Genomic DNA, 26,243 nt, shown 5'->3' on the forward strand with positions numbered 1-26,243 from the left:
TACTTTAGTTGGCTGCTTTGCGCAAAACTTGGATGTAATATAACCTATTCTGGGAGCCTAGTGTGTGTGCATGAACTTTGTGGAATATTTTTTGACCATTGGCTTCCCTGAAAAGAGGTACTGACAGGAGGAATAATATGAGTCTGCCAGAGATTGTCACGCTGGATGGGGATGGTGATTTTGTTGGTTCACAAACCAAAGACGCAGGTGTCCCTTCCAGTGATGTGGCGCTGACCTTGGACTTGATACCAGTAAGGATGTTCTTTCAGGAGGCTGTGAGTCCCTTCCTCATTGATATAGACATCCTTAGACTTCACTGCCTCTTCAATAGAGGCATCTGACGATGCACCAGGAACCCGTGACCCAGAGACCTGACTCCTGCACATCCATCCCTGTAGCCATTTGAATGCCTTGATGCCCTCCTCTTCATTATCTGTGCCCCACTTTATAGACAACACCCTTTCCAACGACTGTATTCTCAGGACCCTTTTTAGCAGCTGTCGGTCAACCTCCCTTTCCTCATGGTGTGCCAGTTGGGTTTGGTGCACTGTCCAACTGTTGCCTGCCGTATAGCCTTCTGCTGCTCCACCGACAGCGCCATGCCAGCATGCCCGAGATGCCCTTGTTTTTTAACCTGTTTACGATATTGGTTCCCAATTGGGGATCAACCCTCCCACGTGCAGCTGAAACGGTGGCGCATGGAACGCAAAAATATTCTTAAAAATATTTAACCTCCACACATTAACAAGTCCAATAGCTCAAATGAAAGATAAACATCTTGTTCATCTAGCCAGCAAGTCAGATTTCTAAAATGTTTTACGGCGAAAACATAGCACATATATATGTAAAACCACCACCAGACACAGCTCATTTCAATAGCCAAAACATGCAATCAACAAACGCAGGATTAAAAAATAAATCGCTCACTAACCTTTTGAAAATCTTCATCAGATGACAGTAATATGACATATTACACAGTACATATTTTTTTTTTTTCAATAATATGCCATTTATATCCATAAATGTCCATTTACAGTGAGTTCACCTTCAGAAATTACTCAAAAATGCCCGCAGGAAATCTATGTAGCGCGGCAAGATAACGTAAATAGACATCATAAACTTTGACTAAATATACATGTTCTACATATAGTTAGAAAGATACACTGCTTCTTTATGCAACCGCTGTGTTAGATTTATTTTTAACGTTACAGAAATCGCACACTATTCCATATGCTGAGACAGCGCTCAGTTCCAAGCTACATTTCCACGTAATGTTGGAGTCAACAGAAACACAGATTTAAGCATAAATATTCCCTTACCTTCGATGGTCTTCGTTCAGAATGTTCTGGAAGGCTTCATACTTACCCAATACATCGTTTGGTTTCAAGTCTTGCGTCTTTGTATTAGCTACTGCTAATAACATCAGCTGAAATGCACCCAAAACGTCCTCTGGTCCGGATAAGTTGCGCATCAAAACTTCAAAATTACACATTATATGTCGACTAAACAGGTCAAACTAAGTGCAGAAGCAAGCTTTATGATGTTTTAGACGTGCAAAACAAACTTCAATTCAATCGGCCATCGTCTGCCCTTCTCTTGAGTGCTGGAAACAAAGGAATGGCTGTGACCAATTCGCGCCCATACGCACAGCCTATTCTCTCGTGGCACGCACTAATTTCACTCCCATAGGGTCAATTCTCGCGGGATTTGAACGGTTTGAAGCTCTAATGAAAGAGGACATCTAGCGGATAAGAGATAGAAAGTGTCCCCAGAATCATAGCTGGTTGGGAAGGGTGGGGGCCATGACGTCAAAGTTGCTCCAACTTTCATGGCCACAAAAACTAGTTTGGAAGAATGCCTGCCCTGTGAGTTCTGCTATACTTACAGACATAATTCCAACGGTTTTAGAATCTTTAGAGTGTTTTCTATCCAATAATAATTATTATTATTATTTATTTGCATATATTAACAATTTTTGACAGATTTTTTTTCCAGTTTACTAGGGGTACCCAATCTCTCCAAAGGGGGCGTATGTCTGCCATATCCTTAACAGGTTTTAACATTGTCCGGTGCAGACAGGGAGGGTAGCGATTGTTCTGGCTCAGGTTCAAGGAGAAAAGCCATTCCACTGAACATGCCCCAGAGACAGTTACTTAGCCACTGAAGATCCTCTTCTGTCGGCTCTCGGGACAGAGGGTTGTAGTCTTCAGCAGGGTACAGGTCCTCCACTGACTGCACCTGGTTTGGCAAGGCTGGCTTTCTCCACTCGCATTCCACATCCGTACTGCTGATATTGTGAACAGCCAAAATAGGCTGCATAGCTACACTTATGAGCTCCACGGAGGCATTCGTATGTGGTAGACAGAATCTCCTGGTCACCTACAGAGACTTGCCAAATGGAGTCATGACCTGATTTGCTGAAGGGAGGGCGGGGGAAGGCCTTGTAGGCATCCGGGAAGGGGTGTAGCAGTTCTGGGCTAATAACTTAAGAAATGGCACGCAAAAAAAACGAAATACTGAAAAGTTGCTTATGAGCTAGAAACAGAGCTGCCATGTCTCCCGGCGCCATCTTTGTCATCTCTTTTTCTTCTTTGAGGTTTATTGCCGACACCTTAAAATACTCCAAACAAAAAAGTGTACTCTTTCAATCTGATTTAAACACCTATTCAGATCCCTCCCAGGCTCAGGAACCTGGGAGGGGGGAACCTCTTCATTCAGTAGTCCCTGTAACATTTTGGCTGTAAAGTCCTGGAGATCCAGAAATCTATTTGCCGGTTTCACAATGTCTAGCTTCTTTGATTTTGTATTAGTTTGACTAGTGCAATTTATAAACACAACCAAGTCCACCTTCTTCACTATTAGTGAGTCGTGATCTTTCTCCTGCATTGCATTCACTGCACAATGTGGGACATCCACTATCACTACCACTACCATCTCCTCTCTACTCATTACTTCAGCTATTTTCACTACCTCCACATAGGAGACCTGCTGGATGGCCCTGATCCTAGCTACTGCAATCTCCTTCATTCTTACAGGAACTCGGGAACATGATTCCCATCACAATTACAAAAGCATGTTTCATCTGACTTTAAGTACTACATATTTATTCCTTCGACAAACACTTGCCACATGACCAAACTTTTTACAATTGTAACACTACAGCGGCTCCGGTCTCGTTGGTATCTCACATATCCAAGTTTTACACAAGTTGAGAGAACCACCTCATCAAACAACAGCAAAACCGATAGACAGAAAGACAGAGCAAAGCCTATCATTCAATCCAAGCAACGTGCATCCACCACTCCTGTAATGTTATCCCTAAACCACACAGACTCTATGTCCAACAAGGCACCAGAGATGACACATTTAACCGGTGCCCTACTCTGAAAATCATAGCTTTCCACATCATACATCAACATCTTTTTAGAAGCACAGAGCTTTCTCCTTTTGTGCTTTTGACACACTCAAAATTAACACCATACCACTCCTGGTCACTCTGACCGATTCCACTTTACCCAATTCATCCTTCATCATCTTTGAGGCCGCAGACGTGTCACCCAAAAAAGCCGCCCTGCTCGTAAATCACATTCCAACCATAAACTGCTATTCCTTTCCAACTTTAACCCTTTTTACTCCACTCTACTTCACCATCATCCACTCATTCTCACCATCTGTATTCGCGCAAAGAGACTCACAGAATACATTCGCAACAGTGCACGGTTTGTCATCTCATTAGTCAGAAGGTGTACTGGCACAGGTGATATTTAACAGTGGCTGGCCCAGTACTCCAGTTAGCTTGAGAGATGTGGTGGGTTAAAACCTCTTGAAACTAGGGGGCACTATTTTCATTTTTGGATAAATAACGTTCCCAAAGTAAACTGGCTATTATTCAGGACCAGATAATATAATATGCATATAATTGACAGCTTAGGATAGAAAACACTCTAAAGTTTCCAAAACTGTAAAAATATTGTCTGTGAGTATAACAGAACTGATATTGCAGGCGAAAGCCTGAGAAAAATCAAATCAGGAAGTGACTCTTATTTAGAATCCTCTGCGTTCCTATGCGTCCCTAATGAGCAGTGAAAGGGATATCAACCAGATTCCTTTTTCTATGGCTTCCCTAATGTGTCTAGTGTCACAAGACATAGTTTCAGGCTTTTATTTAGAAAAATGAGCGTGAGCGACAACATGGCGTAAGTGGTCAGCTGGTGGCTCTCAGAGTGATTTGTGCGTAATAGACAAATGCGGCCATTGTTTCTCCTACTAAGAAGCCAAATGACCTGGTTGATATATTATCAAATAGATATTTGAAAAACACCTTGAGGATTGATTATAAAAAACATTTGCCATGTTTCTGTCGATATTATGAATCTAATTTGGAATATTTTATATTTAGTATAATATTTATTTTTCGCCGTTGTCGTGACCGCATTTTCCGGTCGATTTCTCAGCCAAACGTGAAGAACAAACGGAGCTATTTCGGCTACAAAAATCATCTTTATGGGAAAAAGGAACATTTGCTATCTTAAATCAAATCAAATCAAATTTTATTTATATAGCCCTTCGTACATCAGCTGATATCTCAAAGTGCTGCACAGAAACCCAGCCTAAAACCCCAAACAGCAAGCAATGCAGGTGTAGAAGCTATCTAACTGGGAGTCTCGTGGGTGAAAACATCCGAAGCTCATCAAAGGTAAACGATTTAATTTGATTGCTTTTCTGATTTTTGTGACCAAGCTGCCTGCTGCTAGCTAGGCATAATGCTATGCTAGGCTATCGATAAACTTACACAAATGCTTGTCTTGCTTTGGTTGTAAAGCATAATTTCAAAATCTGAGATGACAGGGTGATTAACAAAAGGCTAAGCTGTGTTTCAATATATTTCACTTGTGGTTTCATGAATATTAATATTTTCAAGTAATATTTTTTGTCCATTGCGTGGATCCGGGAGGGGTAGTTCCGAGAGGTTAACACCTTTATTGGCTCTCTCTATTTTATTTCAAAAAAATATATCCTTTATCTGATCATTCTTGTTTTAATTTTGCTCCACCTTTTGGTTTATTTGCTTCTGGTCTGGTCTGGTTTAGTGTGCGTTGTAATTTTGTTTTCCTCTTTAGTGGGTGTCATTTAGGTGCAAGTTGCTGTTGCTAGTCAACTTTCAGTGGACACCCCCAGGAGTGTCTCTCAGATCCCTCATAGGACCCCACCTCTTTTGCTTTGGGTCACAAAGCCAAGATCCCCCTCCCATGTTGAATTCGCAAGAGAACAAGCTCTTGGTGTGGTTCTCAAGAGGTCAATGACCTTGAGGATTTAAAGACACTCATACTTCTCGAACGGTTCAAGAATTGCCTTCAAGAAAGGGTTGCTATCTACATTTTTGAGCGCAAGCGGTGAGGTTTCAGTCTTTTTCTACAGTGCCCAAAGATAAGGATCGGCATAAAACAGATTTTTCGTATTCCACCAGTTTGTCATTACTGTCGTAAGAAAGGACACATTGTTTCTCAGTGCCCTAAGTTAAAACAGAAAAATTAGGGAACGAAAAATAAGTTTCTTGTTTTGGGAGCACTCCAACCCACAAAGACTCTGGTTGGGACTGGTTTGTCTCCTAAACAAGATTTTGGATCAAATGTGTATGAACACTTTTTTCAGACAGGTTTGTGTCTGCAGAGTGGCGATTCTGTTAACTTCATGGTGACTGGGGGGGCAGTATTGAGTAGCTTGGATGAATAAGGTGCCCAGAGTAAACTGCCTGCTACTCAGCCATAAAAGCTAGAATATGCATATAATTACTATATTTGTATAGAAAACACTCTGAAGTTCCTAAAACTGTTTGAATGATGTCTGTGAGTATAACATAACTCATATGGCAAAAACCTGAGAAAAATCCAACCAGGAAGTGGGAAATATGAGGTTTCTAGGTTTTCAACTCATAGCCTATCAAAGATACAGTGGGATATTGGTCATATTGCACTTCACAAAACTTACACTAGATGTCAACAGTCTTTAGAACTTTGTTTGATGCTCCTACTGTGAAGGGGGGCCGAATGAGAGGCGGATTGAGCCAGGTGTTTGGCAGATTGCCACGAGCTCATGACGCGCGGTCATGTGAAAGTTAGCTTGCGTTCCATTGCTTTTCTACAGACAAAGGAATTCTCCAGTTGGAACATTACTGGCGATTTATGATAAAAGCATCCTAAAGATTGATTCTATACTTCGTTTGACATGTTTCTACGACCTGTAATATAACTTTTTGGACTTTTCGTCCGACCTTTCGGATGGACTTTTGAATTTGTTTACCAAACGCCCTAACAAAAGGAGGTATTTGGACATAAATGAGGAACTTTATCGAACAAATCAAACATTTATTGTGGAACTGGGATTCCTGGGAGTGAATTCTGATGAAGACCATCAAAGGTAAGTGAATATTTATAATGCTATTTCTGACTAATGTTGACTCCTCAACATGGCGGATATCTCTTTGGCTGTTTTTGTCTCTGAGCGCCGTACTCAGATTATTGCATGGTATGCTTTTTCCGTAAAGTTTTTTTGAAATCTAACACAGCGGTTGCATTAAGGAGAAGTTTATCTCAAGATCCATGTATGATTGTTGTATCTTTTATCAATGTTTATTATGAGTATTTCTGTAAATTGATGTGGCTCTCTGCAAAATCACTATATGTTTAGGAACTACTGAACATAACACGTCAATGTAAAATGAGATTTTTGGATATAAATATGCACTTTATCGAATAAAACAAATCAAGAATAACCTTTTGTATCAGGTGTCGCTCCAACAGGGGGAACTTCGAGAGGTATTGTTGCTGCCTCGACAGTACGTGGGAACCGTTCTTCAGCTGGCCCACACCCACCTGTTGGGGGCGCAACTGGGAATGGAGAAGACCCGGGAACAGATCGCCGCCTGGTTCCACTGGCCCGGGATGAGGAGGACCGTGGAAGACTACTGTCGCAGCTGCTCGGAGTGTCAAATGACTGCCCCAAAGGCCCACTTCCGAAACCCACTGGTTCCCCTACCGATCATGCACTTTCAACGCATTGCCATGGACATAGTGGAACCCCTGGTAAAAACAAAATGAGGACACCGGTACATCCTGGTAATAGTAGACTATGCCATCCGGTATCCCGAGGCCATTCCCCTAAGGGCGGCGGTATCCAAGGGAATCATCCGGGAGCTGTTCCACCTCTTTAGCCGGGTGGGCATCCCAAACGAGATCCTGATAAAATATTTGTGTGTTCTCCTGCAGATTAAGCAGATCCGGACCTCTGTCTTTCACCCGCAGACGGATGGGCTCGTTGAGAGGTTCAATAAAATGCTCAAACAAATGCTGCGGAGGGTCATTGAGCAGGACAGAAAGAACTGAGACAAGCTACTACCCCACCTAATGTTCTAAATCCGAGAAGTACCCCAGTCCTCCACTGGGTTTCCTCCTTTTGAACTCCACTACGGGAGGAGGCCACGTGGCCTACTGGACCTTGCCAAGGAGGTGTGGGAAGCTCAACCCCAAATCAAATCAAATCAAATCAAATGTTATTTGTCACATACACATGGTTAGCAGATGTTAATGCGAGTGTAGCGAAATGCTTGTGCTTCTAGTTCCGACAATGCAGTAATAACCAACAAGTAATCTAACTAACAATTCCAAAACTACTGTCTTGTAAACAGTGTGGGGGATAAAGAATATGTACATAAGGATATATGAATGAGTGATGGTACAGAGCAGCATAGGCAAGATACAGTAGATGGTATCGAGAACAGTATATACATATGAGATGAGTATGTAAACAAAGTGGCATAGTTAAAGTGGCTAGTGATACATGTATTACATAAGGATACAGTCGATGATATAGAGTACAGTATATACGTATGCATATGAGATGAATAATGTAGGGTAAGTAACATTATATAAGGTAGCATTGTTTAAAGTGGCTAGTGATATATTTACATCATTTCCAATTATTAAAGTGGCTGGAGTTGAGTCAGTGTCAGTGTGTTGGCAGCAGCCACTCAATGTTAGTGGTGGCTGTTTAACAGTCTGATGGCCTTGAGATAGAAGCTGTTTTTCAGTCTCTCGGTCCCAGCTTTGATGCACCTGTACTGACCTCGCCTTCTGGATGATAGCGGGGTGAACAGGCAGTGGCTCGGGTGGTTGATGTCCTTGATGATCTTTATGGCCTTCCTGTGACATCGGGTGGTGTAGGTGTCCTGGAGGGCAGGTAGTTTGCCCCCGGTGATGCGTTGTGCAGACCTCACTACCCTCTGGAGAGCCTTACGGTTGAGGGCGGAGCAGTTGCCGTACCAGGCGGTGATACAGCCCGCCAGGATGCTCTCGATTGTGCATCTGTAGAAGTTTGTGAGTGCTTTTGGTGACAAGCCGAATTTCTTCAGCCTCCTGAGGTTGAAGAGGCGCTGCTGCGCCTTCTTCACAATGCTCTCTGTGTGAGTGGACCAATTCAGTTTGTCTGTGATGTGTATGCCGAGGAACTTAAAACTTGCTACCCTCTCCACTACTGTTCCATCGATGTGGATAGGGGGGTGTTCCCTCTGCTGTTTCCTGAAGTCCACAATCATCTCCTTAGTTTTGTTGACGTTGAGTGTGAGGTTATTTTCCTGACACCACACTCCGAGGGCCCTCACCTCCTCCCTGTAGGCCGTCTCGTCATTGTTGGTAATCAAGCCTACCACTGTTGTGTCGTCCGCAAACTTGATGATTGAGTTGGAGGCGTGCGTGGCCACGCAGTCGTGGGTGAACAGGGAGTACAGGAGAGGGCTCAGAACGCACCCTTGTGGGGCCCCAGTGTTGAGGATCAGCGGGGAGGAGATGTTGTTGCCTACCCTCACCACCTGGGGGCGGCCCGTCAGGAAGTCCAGTACCCAGTTGCACAGGGCGGGGTCGAGACCCAGGGTCTCGAGCTTGATGACGAGCTTGGAGGGTACTATGGTGTTGAATGCCAAGCTGTAGTCAATGAACAGCATTCTCACATAGGTATTCCTCTTGCCCAGATGGGTTAGGGCAGTGTGCAGTGTGGTTGAGATTGCATCGTCTGTGGACCTTTTTGGGCGGTAAGCAAATTGGAGTGGGTCTAGGGTGTCAGGTAGGGTGGAGGTGATATGGCCCTTGACTAGTCTCTCAAAGCACTTCATGATGACGGAAGTGAGTGCTACGGGGCGGTAGTCGTTTAGCTCAGTTACCTTAGCTTTCTTGGGAACAGTAACAATGGTGGCCCTCTTGAAGCATGTGGGAACAGCAGACTGGTATAGGGATTGATTGAATATGTCCGTAAACACACCGGCCAGCTGGTCTGCGCATGCTCTGAGGGCGCGGCTGGGGATGCCGTCTGGGCCTGCAGCCTTGCGAGGGTTAACACGTTTAAATGTCTTACTCACCTCGGCTGCATTGAAGGAGAGACCGCAAGTTTTCGTTGCAGGCCGTGTCAGTGGCACTGTATTGTCCTCAAAGCGGGCAAAAAAGTTATTTAGTCTGCCTGGGAGCAGAGCATCCTGGTCCGTGACTGGGCTGGATTTCTTCCTGTAGTCCGTGATTGACTGTAGACCCTGCCACATGCCTCTTGTGTCTGAGCCGTTGAATTGAGATTCTACTTTGTCTCTGTACTGACGCTTAGCTTGTTTGATAGCCTTGCGGAGGGAATAGCAGCACTGTTTGTATTCGGTCATGTTACCAGACACCTTGCCCTGATTAAAAGCAGTGGTTCGCGCTTTCAGTTTCACGCGAATGCTGCCATCAATCCACGGTTTCTGGTTAGGGAATGTTTTAATCGTTGCTATGGGAACGACATCTTCAACGCACGTTCTGATGAACTCGCACACCGAATCAGCGTATTCGTCAATGTTGTTGTCTGACGCAATACGAAACATGTCCCAGTCCACGTGATGGAAGCAGTCTTGGAGTGTGAGGTCAGCTTGGTCGGACCAGCGTTGGACAGACCTCAGCGTGGGAGCCTCTTGTTTTAGTTTCTGTCTGTAGGCAGGGATCAACAAAATGGAGTCGTGGTCAGCTTTTCCGAAAGGGGGGCGGGGCAGGGCCTTATATGTGTCGCGGAAGTTAGAGTAACAATGATCCAAGGTCTTTCCACCCCTGGTTGCGCAATCGATATGCTGATAAAATTTAGGGAGTCTTGTTTTCAGATTAGCCTTGTTAAAATCCCCAGCTACAATGAATGCAGCCTCCGGATAAATGGTTTCCAGTTTGCAAAGAGTCAAATAAAGTTCATTCAGAGCCAACGATGTGTCTGCTTGGGGGGGGATATATACGGCTGTGATTATAATCGAAGAGAATTCTCTTGGTAGATAATGCGGTCTACATTTGATTGTGAGGAATTCTAAATCAGGTGAACAGAAGGATTTGAGTTCCTGTATGTTTCTTTCATCACACCATGTCACGTTAGTCATAAGGCATACGCCTCCGCCCCTCTTCTTACCAGAAAGATGTTTGTTTCTGTCTGCGCGATGCGTGGAGAAACCTGTTGGCTGCACCGCCTCGGATAGCGTCTCTCCAGTAAGCCACGTTTCCGTGAAGCAAAGAACGTTACAGTCTCTGATGTCCCTCTGGAATGCTACCCTTGCTCGGATTTCATCAACCTTGTTGTCAAGAGACTGGACATTGGCAAGAAGAATGCTAGGGAATGGTGCACGGTGTGCCCGTCTCCGGAGTCTGACCAGAAGACCGCCTCGTTTCCCTCTTTTTCGGAGTCATTTTTTTTGGGTCGCTGCATGGGATCCACTCCGTTGTCCTGTTTGTAAGGCAGAACACAGGATCCGCGTTGCGAAAAACATATTCTTGGTCGTACTGATGGTGAGTTGACGCTGATCTTATATTCAGTAGTTCTTCTTGACTGTATGTAATGAAACCTAAGATGACCTGGGGTACTAATTTAAGAAATAACACGTAAAAAAACAAAAAACTGCATAGTTTCCTAGGAACACGAAGCGAGGCGGCCATCTCTGTCGGCGCCGGAAGTAACCGGAAGTAACCGACCCCCTTACACAGTGTGGTAGAGCACGTGGAGACGATGAGGGAGTGGATGACAGCCATATGGTCAGTCGTGAGGGAACATATGGAGAAGGCCCAACGCGCCCAAGCCCAGGTCTACAATCAGGAAGCTCAGCCTCGAGAAGGTGGGAGACAGGGTGTTGGTCTTAATCCCCATGGCCGAAAGTAAGTTCCTGGCAACATGGCACGGGCCATACGAGGTGATCGAGAAGCTGGGACCTGTCAATTACCGCGTACGGCAACAGGGGAGATGGAAACCCCAACAGATTTACCACGTGAACCTGTTGAAGAAGTGGCACACGAGAGGACAGCCTTGGCAGTGTTATTGTCGGGACCCAGGACGCCAACGGTACCAGTGGTGGTCCCGAGCAAAGAGGACCTCGACCCGGCCCAGAAGCAAGAGCTCAGGGAGGTCGTTGATCGGAACATGGCAGTGTTCTCCGAGAAGCCGACCGCACGACCCTCATTGAGCACCACATCCGTACCCGGCCCAGGGAAACGGTAGGAAAGAGGCCATATTGGATTCCGGAGGCCCAAAGGAAGGCCGTGAAACAGGAAGTGGAGGCTATGCTGAGGATGGGGGTTGTTGAAGAGTCCCACAGTGCGTGGTGCCGTCCCATCGTGTTGGTGCCCAAACCAGAAGGTAGCTGTGGCAAAGAAGGGGGTCGAGTGATAAATGGCAGATATGTGAGAGCAGAACTAATAAACGGGCTCTGCCCGATCACTAAAATGGCCACCCCTGTGAGAACTACAGATCACAAAATGTCCGACCCCCAAAACTACAAGTCCCAGAAGCAAGGGGAACCCTCAGAAGGTGGAGCCGACATACAGATAAAGGGTCAAGAAAAACCAGGAAGAGAGAGAGAGAGTGCTGGAAGGATCTATGAACAATAGAGAAAGAGACAATAGAGATTGGCTGGATTTACCGTGTATGAGCTGGATTGTTTTGGACTTACCTGTTGGCGTTTGGACCTGGACCTACCGAGAACCCGATTCGTGTACCGAACCCTGCTATCCTTGACCTCGCCTACGGCCTGGGTGGACCAGGACGGAGAAACAAACACACAGGTACTGTCCTGTTCGAAAGAACTCTCATCCTTGGGTGATTTGGTGAGAGTTTACCACTTAATTTGTGACAAACGCTCCTAACCTTGAAGAGGTTTGCCACACGTGGTGGAGAATGTGGGCATGGACTAACCATACCACTGGTTAGGTAGAAGAAAAATTTTAAAAAGTGTTCAGTTAGCACTCCAAAGGGGAGTCAGGTTTTTTTTTGTGGCTTTGTTTGGTTAGGACAGTTTCTCAGGAAAATGAGTATGGAGGGAGCCATACAGGCCCTGTTACAAGCGGTGGCCGCCCAACAAGAGGCAACTAGAGCTCAACAAATAGCTCATCAGGATGCAATGCGAATGTATCAGGACACGTTACAGGTCCAGCACTGCACCAACCAGCTGCTCAGAGAAGAGCAAGAGAGAAACACCCGGGAGTTAAGAGAAGGCCTAAAGGGGCTAGCGGACCAAATTGGGACTCAATTACCAGCTGCAAATACCCAGAGGCGGGCCAATCATTTTCTTCAAAAAATGACAGCACAGGATGATGTGGAAGCATATCTTACCACCTTCGAAAGGACGGCAGAGAGGGAAAAGTGGCCGAAAGAAGAATGGGCAGGGCTTCTGGCACCATACCTGGCAGGGGATGCTCAAAAAGCATATTTCGACCTGGAGTTGAAAGATGCACAGGATTACGATAAACTAAAGGGAGAGATCTTGACTAGACTGGGAGTGACCGATACCGTGAGGGCACACCGCTTCCACCAGTGGTCCTACCGACCGGGACAACCCCTTCTTTGCCACAGTAGCCTACGCTTCTGTAATGATTTCCAGGGTGTGAACGACGGCCCCCCGCCCACATTTCAGCGACTGATGAACAAAGTACTTCGAACCCACCAGCAGTACGCAGCAGCCTATTTGGATGACATCATCATCCACAGCCAAGGTTGGGAAGAGCACCTGATGCGCCTCCAGGCGGTGCTGGACGCGCTCAGACAAGCCGGGTTGACAGCGAACCCCAAGGAATGCAAACTAGGGTTCGAGGAGGTGGAGTTCCTGGGGTATTTGATTGGACGGGGGAACGTCAAGCCCCAGGAGAGGAAGGTTCACGCGGTACGTGACTGGCCCGTCCCACGCACCAAGACACAGGTCAAGTCCTTCCTGGGACTGGCAGGATACTATAGCCGGTTTATCCCTAACTTTGTGGCTATAGCTTCCCCCCTCACCGATCTAACCAGGGCCCGCCTCCCGAAAACAGTGAAATGGACAGACGAGACAGAAGCGGCATTCAGGCGCCTGAAGGAAGCGCTATGCTCCCATTCAATTCTCGTAGCGCCCAATTTCCAGGTGCCGATGTTGGTCCAGACAGAAGCATGTGACACGGGACAAGGGGCCATTCTGTCCCAGATACACGATGGGGAGGAGCACTCCATCATGTACATCAGCCGAAAGCTGATACCCAGAGAGAAAAAGTAGTCTATTGTTGAGAAAGATTGTCTAGTGGGCGCTGTTAGGTACCCACTTCACCCTGGTCATGGACCATGCTGCTGGACATGCCAGGTTTCGACGGACTTTCCGACCAGGACTAATTGGGGCTGATTGGGGTTGGTGAGGGCTGATTGCTCACCAGCTGTACGAGTCCCATAAAGCTGCCAGAAGGGCAGCACACAGGGAAGAGACTGGGGGAAGAAAGGACTATAGTTGGGGACAGTTCGAGACGTAACAGGAGGGAGTTCAGTTTTTGATCCCCACAGGATACAGCAAGACCCGGAGCCCAGAAGACGGTATCCCGGAGAGGGTCTCATGGGGGAGACCTATTATTTTCTTTTGAACAATTATTTTAATAAACACCTTTGAAACTGAGCTTATCCTACTCTGTCCGTGTCTGATCTGTGTAAACGTTTTTGACCCAACCCCATCGTCTGCCACAATTATTACAAGGCGTGGAGATAGGGTGTATGGAAGTCCTTTGTATAAGGAGGCAGCTGATTGCTGAACAGAGTAAAGATGTTTTCATTTCCCTCTTTTTGCTGAGATATGTCCAAAGGCGGAGTTTGATGAAGTTTGTGTGGGTTAATTTGACACAAATGGTGTTCTGATGAGGAAATCGTGTTTCCACACCACTTCCAGGCAAGACTATAGGCCCAGTGTGTCAGAAATTGTCATTCCAGTACACTTTGACAAGAGATAATGAGGTTGGCTCACGATGGTAGTATGGCATGCCATCTTGGGATCAACAAAACATATGACAAACCTTTCGGCAGGGTTCTGGTGGACTGTGTTGGTCCTTTTTCCAAAGCAAAGAGGGGTAACCAGTTTCTCTTGATCATCATGTGCACTGCCACTCGTTTCCCGGATGCCATTCCTCTGAGGAAAATCATGGCTACAAGTATTGTTAAGGCGAATTTTGAATTTCTTGTCAAAGTTTTTCCAGCAAGTGCTACAGCAGTTGGGTGTTACCCATTGCCCCTCTAGTGCCTACCACCCAGTCTCAAAATGCTCTTGAGAGACTTCATCAGACATTGAAGTCTATGTTGAGAGCATACTGCTATGAGTTTCAGAAAGACTGGGAAAAATGGGTCCCTCTTGTGTTGTTTGCAGTGCGGAAGGTTGTTCAGGAATCTCTTGATTTTAGTCCAAATAAGAGGTCATTTGAGCTTGCTGAGAGAGAGGTTGCTGCAGGACAACATCTTAATTAAACAAATCTGTTGGCGCACGTTATTGTTTTTCAAAACAGATGCACCCGCACCTTTGAGTTGCCAGTGAGAATCTGGGGAAGGCGCAAACGAATATTAAATGTTGGTACGGTCGAAAGGCCTGAAGCAACACTTTTGATGTCCTGGTCCTGGTGCTCATTGCTTTTCAGGCCCTTACCTCATAGTGAAAAAAAATGTTATCAGGATTAGGTCATCGTTATACCGGAGCGCAGGAAAAAATCTGGCTGTGTCATGTCAACATGTTGAAACCATACTTCACCTGCTAAGATTGGGTGGAGAAGTCGGTGGACACCGGTAGTGATCTTCTGCCTGTGGCCACTACTGTCACCATTGACTATAGTCTTCCACAAGAGGACAAGGTAATCCCAATACACCCTGTGCCTGTTGGACAGTTGAGTAACTCAAAGATTCTACACTGAAAAAAATATAAACGCAACATGTAAAGTGTTGGTCCCATGTTTCATGAGCTGAAATAAAAGATCCCAGAACTTTTCCATGCTTATTTCTGTCAACTTTTGTGCACATATTTGTTCACATCCTTGTTAGTGAGCATTTCTCCTTTGCCAAGACAGTCCATCCACCTAACAAATGTGGCATATCAAGAAGCTGATTAAACAGCATGATCATTACACAGGTGCACCTTGTTCTGGGGACAATAACAAGCCACTGTACAATGTGCAGTTTTGTCATACAACACAATGCCACAGAGGTCTCAAGTTTTGAGGGTGCGAGCAATTGGCATGCTGACTGCAGGAATGTCCACCAGAGCTGCTGAAAGATAAATGTATGTTAATTTCTGTACCATAATGTCATTTTAGAGAATTTGGCAGTACCTCCAATCAGCTTCACAAACGCAGACCACATGTAATCACGCCAGCCCAAGACCTCCACATAAGGCTTCTTCACCTGCAGGATCGTCTGAGACCAGCCACCTGGACAACTGATAAAACTAGATTTGCACAACCAAAAAATGTCTGCGCAAACTGTCAGAAACAGTCTCAGGGAAGCTCATCTGCGTGCTCGTCGTCCTCACCAGGGTCTTGACCTGACTGCAGTTTGGCATCGTTACCAACTTTAGTGGGGAAATGTTAACCTTCGACGACCACTGGCAAGCTGGAGAAGTGTGCTCTTCACGAATTAATCCCGGTTTCAACTGTACCGGGCAGATGGCAGACAGCGTGTTTGGAGTCGTGTGCACGAGCAGCTTGCTGATATCAACATTGTGGACAGAGTGCCCCATAGAGGCGATGGGGTTATGGTATGGGCAGGCATAGGCTACGGACAACAAACTCAATTCCATTTTATCGATAGCAGTTTGAATGCACAGAGATACCGTGATGAGACCCTGAGGCCCATTGTCATACCATTCATCTGCCGCCATCACCTCATGTTTCAGCATGATAATGCACAACCCCATGTTGCAAGGATAGTTTCAGTGATTCTCTGGATCGATGTGTACCACAGCGTGTTCCAGTTACCGCTAATATCCAGAACTTCTCACAGGCATTGAAGAGGAGTGGAACAACATTCCACAGTCCATAATCAACACCCTGATCAACTTTATGCAAATGTCATGTGTCGCGCTGCATGAGGCAAATGGTACCTCTGATCCCCTCCTCTACTTATTTTTAAGGTATCTGTGACCAACAGATGCATATCTTTCTTCCCAGTCATGTGAAATCCACAGATTGGGCCAAATGAATTTATTTCCTTATATGAACTGTAACTTAGTAAAATCTTTGAATTTGTTGCAAGTTGCATTAATATTTCAGTGTATATATTTTTAACATTTGGTCATTGGATTGATAAAAAATAAATAACCCAAATACTCTGTGTGACCACCCGCCAATGTGGCAGGTAATAAATCCACCAGTATTTGGTTTGTGGCTGGTGATAATTTCTCACCCTAATGGAAACGTCCTCTGAGGTTTCTGAGGAGGTCAGTCGCCTTGTAGTTCTTGCTTATCTTGGGGTGAGCTTAGTACTTCTGGATCAGCTTACCGATACTTTCCTTAAAGGACTGACAAATCAAAAAGTGACACTGACTCAAAACATAGGGCTTGACGCATATCATCATGGTCGGATTCAGCCACCAATGACAGAGTTCAAGGGCCCTCGTACATTGAGTGTACAAAACATTAAGAACTGCTCTTTCCATGAGATATACTGAGCAGTTGAATTCATGTGTAAGCTATGATCCCTTATTGATGTCACTTGTTAAATCTACTTAAATCCGTGTAGATGAAGGGGAGGAGACAGGTTAAAGAAGGAGTTTTAAGCGTTGAGACAATTAAAACATGGATTGTGTATGTGTGCCCTTCAGAGGGTGAATGAGCAAGACAAAATATTGAAATGCCTTTGAACGGTTTATGGTAGTAGGTGCTAGGCGCATCGGTTTGTGTCAAGAACTGCAATGCTGCTCTGTTAATGACACTCAACAGTTTCCCGTGTGTTATCAAGAATGGTCCAAAACCCAAAGGACATCCAGCCAACTTGACACAACTGTGGGAACCATTGGAGTCAACATGGACCAGCATCCCTGTGAAACACTTGCGACACCTTGCGACACCTTGTAGAGTCCATGGCCCGGCAAATTGAGGTTACAAGTCAGCCATTTCCAGTTCCAACATCTACCCAGCTCCAAAAGCTTTTGAGAGGGAAAGGAGGAGATCCAGCCAGGGCAAAGTGACATTCAGGTCCCCAAGCCCTAACAAAGCCACCTGTTACCAATGTGGGGAGACCTACACGCCAGCCTGTTCCACACTCCTCCTCTGGGTTCTCTGGGTCCACACTCAACCAAACAAGGCTGAGGACGAAGACAGAGAGACTAAAATTGGGTGAGCAGGGTTCCCTCTATCAACAACAGGGCCTGCAGAAAGAGAAAAACAACAACGTTGAGGACTGTTCCAATGTTCCCATGTTACTGGAACGTTTAAGTGTTAAAAATTGGACTCTACTAGCTACTTACCTTTGCCTGTTGAGAGAAATGTTAGGTTACCCTAAAAGTGAAGTGTTGCAAAAAGGACAATCACCTTTATTTACTTACCTGTTTTGGAGAAGAACATAAAATACTTACTTACCTTGAGGTTTTTCACAATTGAATGTTATTGGTGTTCAGATACATTTTTACATGTGTTATTTAATAAATGTCACCTGTTTTATTTGTTATAGGTGCTAAAGGGACTCGGCACTGCTGGAGGGGGTAGTGTTGTGCCACAGAAGTAGCAATCCCTCCTACTTTTACCCCTAGATGATTGACAGCCGTATGTTCCAATTGTCATGACGTCGTAAGTTTGTGTTCAGTGTTTTTCAGTTGGTACGTCAGTTCTGTTGTATGGCCCCTGTATGGACACCTGTGTGTGATCTGTACTGGAGATAAACAGTAACTAAAGTATTATAATTGTCTGGAATAAACATCTGAAACCAAGAGAGAAGATTGTCGTGGACCTTCTTCCTACACCATCCACACATAAGGTCTGTATCTACAAGAGAATACCTAGCTACAGTAGCTTAGTTCAGCTAACTGTTGGCCAACAGTTATCTGAAGACTGAAGAGGCTTCAATGTGAGGACAAGACCAGCTAATCCACAACAACATTTACCAGCCCTCTGGTTGACCTTTTTCCGAAAAACTTTGCCAGTAACCGAAGGTAAATCTCCAGTATAATCCGGAATATCATAACAGTTGGTACGGGCTATACAATGTGTGAAAATAAACATTTATATCAAACTTTTGATTAGATAGCCTCTGTAGGCCAATGTGCTGATTTAGCTAGCCAGTTTGTCTGTTTGCATGCCTGAAAATGAACCAATATCAGAACTCAGGTTAAGACACAGATACAGACAACTAGAGTCACAGATGTTTATTGACCCAAACAGGGGGCAGGCAAAAGACAGGTCAAAGGCAGGCAGAGGTCCGTAATCCAGGGCAGAGTCAATAAGGTACAGAACAGCAGGCAGGCTCGGGGTCAGGACAGGCAGAGGTTCGTCAACAGGTCAGAGTCAGGCAGGTATAGAATGGCAGGTATGCTCAGGGTCAGGGCAAGCAGAATGGTCAGAACCGGGGAAACAGAACTTGAGAAAGCAGGGAGATGGTAAGACAAAACAAGATGAACTGGCAACAGACAAACAGAGAACACAGGTATAAATACACTGGGGATAACGGGGAACATGAGTGACACCTGGAGGGGGGTGGAGACAAGCACAAAGACAGGTGAAGCAGATCAGGGTTTGACACCAAAACAAAGACACGAGCACAAGAAAAGGGGATATAGATACAACTATCAACGGACTGGAACACCAGGCCACTGTTTTGCTACTCAGTGCTGTGTCTACCTAAAATATGAATGGAATGAGAAACATTGATTTAAAGGGATAGTTCACCTCAAAATTAAAGTTAAGCATATATTTGCATACCTTGAAGGTGGTGAGATGAATTACCATTACCAACATGCCTTAACAAAGTGTGTGGAAGGTTTGAAGACTCAATGTTTTTTTATTCCATACTTACTCCATTCCCTCGCATTCTGGGATGCATTTTTATGAGGACAGACAATGTAAGGACTCAAACGATACAGCCTACATTCACATTGGCTCGAACTGTGTCAGTGTGGCATTAATCATGAATTGCCATCATTGAATTGATCCCCTCTGAATGAGAAGTAGTTATCCTAGAGCCAGTGGCCAGGCTTTCTGAGCCTTCTACTGCCTAGGAGGAGATTTTAAGAGATTAAGACACAAGCATTAATCCGATACACGCTCAGGTAATTAATTAAAGATTTTTCTGGGCTGTGTTCAGTCACGTGGTGCAGCATTGAAATAATCGCCCCTTTTAACATGGCACCTGTCCAACTCTGAGAGAGCTGTGAATGCTCTATTTTTTTCTTCCATTCAGTACATGGTAATGTGGCAAAGACTTTGAGTTTTTTTTTGTGCAGTTTAAGTATGGTATGCTGTTGTTGCCTGAAATGCCCCTAGCAAAGAGTAAAGGCTAGAATTAGGCCTAGTTCCAAAAAAAATTACTAACAAGCAAATTCTGTCCCAATTTTTTTTACCCCTAAATCGCATTACAATTCATATTGTGAAATAATTGTTCCTGTACTCCTCATGTTAGCTCCAATTAGTACAGTATACTGGAAGATGGCCAGAGTCACTCCCCTCCTCAAGAAACGAACACTCGACCCCTCTGACATCTTCTCTTTCCAAACACTTGAGCCTGCTGTCTATTACCATCTTTCTTGTTATCTCTCTCAGAAAGATCTTCTTGACCCTAACCAGTCAGATGTCCCCCTCAACTGAGATCGCTCTCCTCTGTGTCACAGAGGCTCTCCCCTCTGCCAAAGCTGACACTCTCTCCTCTGTTCTCATCTTCCTAGATCTAACCCTTGCTTTCGACACCGTGAACCATCACATCCTCCTCTTCACCCATTCAGGGCTGGGCGTCTCAGGCTCTGCACAGCAATGGATTGCAATCCTAGAACAGAGGATATGTGTCTGCACCATGTGCTCTCACTACTAGTGTACCCTAGGGCTCAGTTCTAGGCCCTCTCCTCTTTTCTCTTTACACCAAGTCACTCGTCTCCGTCATATCCTCACATGGTCTCTTCTATCATTGCTATGTGTGACACTCAACTACTTTTCTCCTTCCCCCCCTTCTGACACTCAAGTGGAGACACTCATCTCTGCGCGCCTATCAGATATCCCAGCTTGTGTTATTGACTTGTTTATTGTTTACTCCATGTGTAACTTTGTTGTTGTCTGTTCACACTGCTATGCTTTATCTTGGCCAGGTCGCAGTTGTAAATGAGAACTTGTTCTCAACTAGCCTACCTGGTTAAATAAAGGTGAAATGAAAAAATAAAAAAATTAAACACAGGCACTCTGTTCTGCCACCTTTGTTCTCTTGGCCCTCCCACCCCTATGGGTGGGCATCTTCCGCTCAGCTCAGTCAAAGTTCTTCTCTGTCCTGGCACCTCAATGGTGGAACAATCTTCCCCCTAACATCAAGACAGCGGAGTCCCTGCCCATCTTCCAAAATGTCTGAAACCCTACCTCTTTAAAGAATATCTTAAACAAATCAAACCCCTCACTGCTTTGGCTGTTTTGCCAGTTATTTGCTATGAGGGGAACTGTCCCAATGAAACCTCAGGACTTCTTTTAAATAAATCTCAGGATTTCATAGCATAAATTATAACAGCACAAAGTAAATGGACCGTCCTGGGGCGCACAAATGTGCATCCGTTCAGTCAGAACTTCTGGGTCTGCTATAGTCTCCTCCCAATATATCCTCTCGCACCAGATGGCTTACTTCCGCACGTGAGACTAGATCTGCTCTATCAGGTACAAATGGTGCTAAAGCAAATTGTAAGTATCTTGTAAATACAGTCATGGGAGCCTGGGACCTGAAAACTGGACAACTACATCCAAAAAGAGTCGAAGGACAGAGGGATACACTAGCAAGAACCTTCTCATCAGGATTTGGTAGGACAAAAAGCATGGCCAATTTTATTGTTTCCCCCTGATGTTATTTATAAGCAGTGGTGGAAAAAGTACACAATTGTCATACTTGAGTAAAAGATACCTTGATAGAAAATGACTCAAGTAAAAGTGAGTCACGCAGTAAAATACTACTTGGTTTTAAATAAACGTAAGTATACAAAGTAAATGTAATTGATAAAATATACTTAAGTATCAAAAGTAAAAGTATAAATAATTAAGCAAACCAGAAGGAACATGTTGGTGAGTCTGCCAGATCAGAGGCATTAGGGATGACCAGGGATGTTTTCTTGATAAGTGTGTGAATTTGACAATTTTCCTGTCCTGCTAAGCATTCAAAATGTAACGAGTACTTTGGGTGTCAGGGAAAATCTATGGATTAAAAAGTACATTGTTTTCTTTAGGAATGTAGTGGAGTAAAAGTACACATTTTCAAAAAACGTATTAAGTAGTACTTGAAAGTATTTTTACTTAAGTACTTTACACCACTGTTTAAGAAGTTATACTGTAGGGACAGAGCGACATGTTGTGTGGACTAAAACAGCATAAAACCTGGTGTATCCCACAGCACGATCAAATGAATTAGCCAGCTACAGAAACATTGATACATTTTTTTGTCAAATTAACCAGTTAGCGATCTACCTTAGGTAGCTAGCTATGTGCTTATCTATCTCCCGTGCCAATTTCAAGTCTTAAAGTAATATCTGACTAACTTGGAAATATGAGGTAATTTCAGAATGAAAGTGACATTGGAGAGATTGGGTACCCCTAGTAAACTGGAAAAAAAATCTGTCAAAAATTGCTAATATATGCAAATAAAAATTATTATTGGATAGAAAACACTCTAAAGATTCTAAAACCGTTGGAATTATGTCTGTAAGTATAGCAGAACTCACAGGGCAGGCATTCTTCCAAACTAGTTTTTGTGGCCATGAAAGTTGGAGCAACTTTGACGTCATGGCCCCCACCCTTCCCAACCAGTTATGATTCTGGGGACACTTTCTATCTCTTCCGCTAGATGTCCTCTTTCAGTAGAGCTTTGAATCGTTCAAATCCCGCGAGAATTGACCCTATGGGAGTGAAATTAGTGCGTGCCACGAGAGAATAGGCTGTGCGTATGGGCGCGAATTGGTCCCAGCCATTCCTTTGTTCCAGCACTCAAGAGAAGGGCAGACGATGGCCGATTGAATTGAAGTTTGTTTTGCGTGTCTAAAACATCATAAAGCTTGCTTCTGCACTTAGTTTGACCTGTTTAGTCGACATATAATATGTAATTTTGAAGTTTTGATGCTTTTCCGGACCAGAGGACGTTTTGGGTGCATTTCAGCTGATGTTATTAGCAGTAGCTAATACAAAGACGCAAGACTTGAAACCAAACGATGTATTGGGTAAGTATGAAGCCTTCCAGAACATTCTGAACGAAGACCATCGAAGGTAAGGGAATATTTATGCTTAAATCTGTGTTTCTGTTGACTCCAACATTACGTAGAAATGTAGCTTGGAACTGAGCGCTGTCTCAGCATATGGAATAGTGTGCGATTTCTGTAACGTTAAAAATAAATCTAACACAGCGGTTGCATAAAGAAGCAGTGTATCTTTCTAACTATATGTAGAACATGTATATTTAGTCAAAGTTTATGATGTCTATTTACGTTATCTTGCCGCGCTACATAGATTTCCTGCGGGCATTTTTGAGTAATTTCTGAACGTGAACTCACTGTAAATGGACATTTATGGATATAAATGGCATATTATTGAAAAAAAAAATATGTACTGTGTAACATGTCATATTACTGTCATCTGATGAAGATTTTCAAAAGGTTAGTGAGCGATTTATTTTTTAATCCTGCGTTTGTTGATTGCATGTTTTGGCTATTCAAATGAGCTGTGTCTGGTGGTGGTTTTGCATATATATGTGCTATGTTTTCGCCGTAAAACATTTTAGAAATCTGACTTGCTGGCTAGATGAACAAGGTGTTTATCTTTCATTTGAGCTATTGGACTTGTTAATGTGTGGAGGTTAAATATTTTTAAGAATATTTTTGCGTTCCATGCGCCACCGTTTCAGCTGAACGTGGGAGGGTTGATTCCCAATTGGGAACCAGTATCGTAGACAGGTTAACTAGAGCATCATGCTTTGTGACATTATGTTAGCTAGCTATCCTGGTGCACTCATATGTTCATGAGCTGGCTGCTCGTTCTAAATAGTATAATCAAATCTGTTCAAGACAGTGGCAGATTGTGCAGCAGTGGTCATTCAGTTTTTGTCAGGCAAAAGTAAAATATGTGTATTTATACTGTTGCTCAAATTTTTTTTTATTTTTTTATTTCACCTTTATTTAACCAGGTAGGCTAGTTGAGAACAAGTTCTCATTTGCAACTGCGACCTGGCCAAGATAAGGCATAGCAGTGTGAACAGACAACACAGAGTTACACATGGAGTAAACAATTAACAAGTCAATAACACAGTAGAAAAAAGGGGAGTCTATATATACATTGTGTGCAAAAGGCATGAGAAGGTAGGCAAATAATTACAATTATGCAGATTAACACTGGAGTGATAAATGATCAGATGGTTATGTAAAGGTAGAGATAGAGATATTGGTGTGCAAAAGAGCAGAAAAATAAATAAATAAAAACAGTATGGGGATGAGGTAGGTGAAAATGGGTGGGCTATTTACCAATAGACTATGTACAGCTGCAGCGATCGGTTAGCTGCTCAGATAGCAGATGTTTGAAGTTGGTGAGGGAGATAAAAGTCTCCAACTTCAGCGATTTTTGCAATTCGTTCCAATCACAGGCAGCAGAGAACTGGAACGAAAGGCGGCCAAATGAGGTGTTGGCTTTAGGGATGATCAGTGAGATACACCTGCTGGAGCGCGTGCTACGGATGGGTGTTGCCATCGTAACCAGTGAACTGAGATAAGGCGGAGCTTTACCTAGCATGGACTTGTAGATGACCTGGAGCCAGTGGGTCTGGCGACGAATATGTAGCGAGGGCCAGCCGACTAGAGCATACAAGTCGCAGTGGTGGGTGGTATAAGGTGCTTTAGTGACAAAACGGATGGCACTGTGATAAACTGCATCCAGTTTGCTGAGTAGAGTGTTGGAAGCAATTTTGTAGATGACATCGCCGAAGTCGAGGATCGGTAGGATAGTCAGTTTTACTAGGGTAAGTTTGGCGGCGTGAGTGAAGGAGGCTTTGTTGCGGAATAGAAAGCCGACTCTTGATTTGATTTTCGATTGGAGATGTTTGATATGGGTCTGGAAGGAGAGTTTAGAGTCTAGCCAGACACCTAGGTACTTATAGATGTCCACATATTCAAGGTCGGAACCATCCAGGGTGGTGATGCTGGTCAGGCGTGCGGGTGCAGGCAGCGAACGGTTGAAGAGCATGCATTTGGTTTTACTAGCGTTTAAGAGCAGTTGGAGGCCACGGAAGGAGTGCTGTATGGCATTGAAGCTCGTTTGGAGGTTAGATAGCACAGTGTCCAAGGACGGGCCGGAAGTATATAGAATGGTGTCGTCTGCGTAGAGGTGGATCAGGGAATCGCCCGCAGCATGAGAAACATCATTGATATATACAGAGAAAAGAGTCGGCCCGAGAATTGAACCCTGTGGCACCCCCATAGAGACTGCCAGAGGACCGGACAGCATGCCCTCCGATTTGACACACTGAACTCTGTCTGCAAAGTAATTGGTGAACCAGGCAAGGCAGTCATCCGAAAAACCGAGGCTACTGAGTCTGCCGATAAGAATACGGTGATTGACAGAGTCGAAAGCCTTGGCAAGGTCTATGAAGACGGCTGCACAGTACTGTCTTTTATCGATGGCGGTTATGATATCGTTTAGTACCTTGAGCGTGGCTGAGGTACACCCGTGACCGGCTCGGAAACCAGATTGCACAGCGGAGAAGGCACAAATCGCTTTATATACAGTGCCTTCGGAAAGTATTCAGACAGTGCCTTCGGAAAGTATTCAGACCCCTTGACTTTTTCCAAATTTTGTTACGTTACAGCCTTATCCTAAAATGGATTACATTTTTAAAAATCTCAGCAATCTACACACAATACCCCATAATCACAAAGTGAAAAAAGATTATTATAATTTTTTGCAAAAAAACCCAGAAACTCCTTATTTACATAAGTATTCAGCCCCTTTGCTATGAGACTCGAAATTGAGCTCAGGTGCATCCTGTTTCCATTGATCATCCTTAAGATGCTTCAACAACTTTATAAGAGTCCACCTGTGGTAAATTATATTGATTGGACATGATTGTAAAGGCACACATCTGTCTATATAAGCTCTCACATCTGTCTATATGAGGTCAGAGCAAAAACTAAGCCATGAGGTCGAAGGAATTGTCCGTAAAGTTATGAGACAGGATTGTGTCGAGGCACAGATCTGGGGAAGGGGACCAAAACCTTTCTGCAGCATTGAAGGTCCCAAAGTACACAGTGGCCTCCATCATTCTTAAACAGAAGATGTTTGGAACCACCAAGATTCTTCCTAGAGCTGGCTGCCCGGCCAAACTAGGCAATTGGGGGAGAAGTGCTTTGGTCAGGGAAGTGACCAAGAACCTGATGGTCACTCTGACAGAGCTGTAGAGTTCATCTGTGGAGATGGGAGAACCTTCCAGAAGGACAACCATCTCTGCAACACTTCACCAATCAAGCCTTTATGGTAAAGTTGCCAGACGGAAGCCACTCCTCAGTAAAAGGCACATGACAGCCAAGATTGAACTCATTGGACTGAATGCCAAGCGTCACGTCTGGAGGAAACCTGGCACCATCCCCAGCATCATGCTGTGGGCATGTTTTTCAGAGGCAGGGACTGGGATACTAGTCAGTATTGAGGGAAACATGAACGGAGCAAAGTACAGAGATATCCTTGATGAAAACCTGCTACAGAGCGCTCAGGACCTCACACTGGGGCAAAGGTTCACCTTCCAAC

The sequence above is a fragment of the Oncorhynchus mykiss genome, chromosome 19 (genome assembly GCF_013265735.2).
Source record: "Oncorhynchus mykiss isolate Arlee chromosome 19, USDA_OmykA_1.1, whole genome shotgun sequence".
NCBI lineage: Eukaryota > Metazoa > Chordata > Actinopteri > Salmoniformes > Salmonidae > Oncorhynchus > Oncorhynchus mykiss.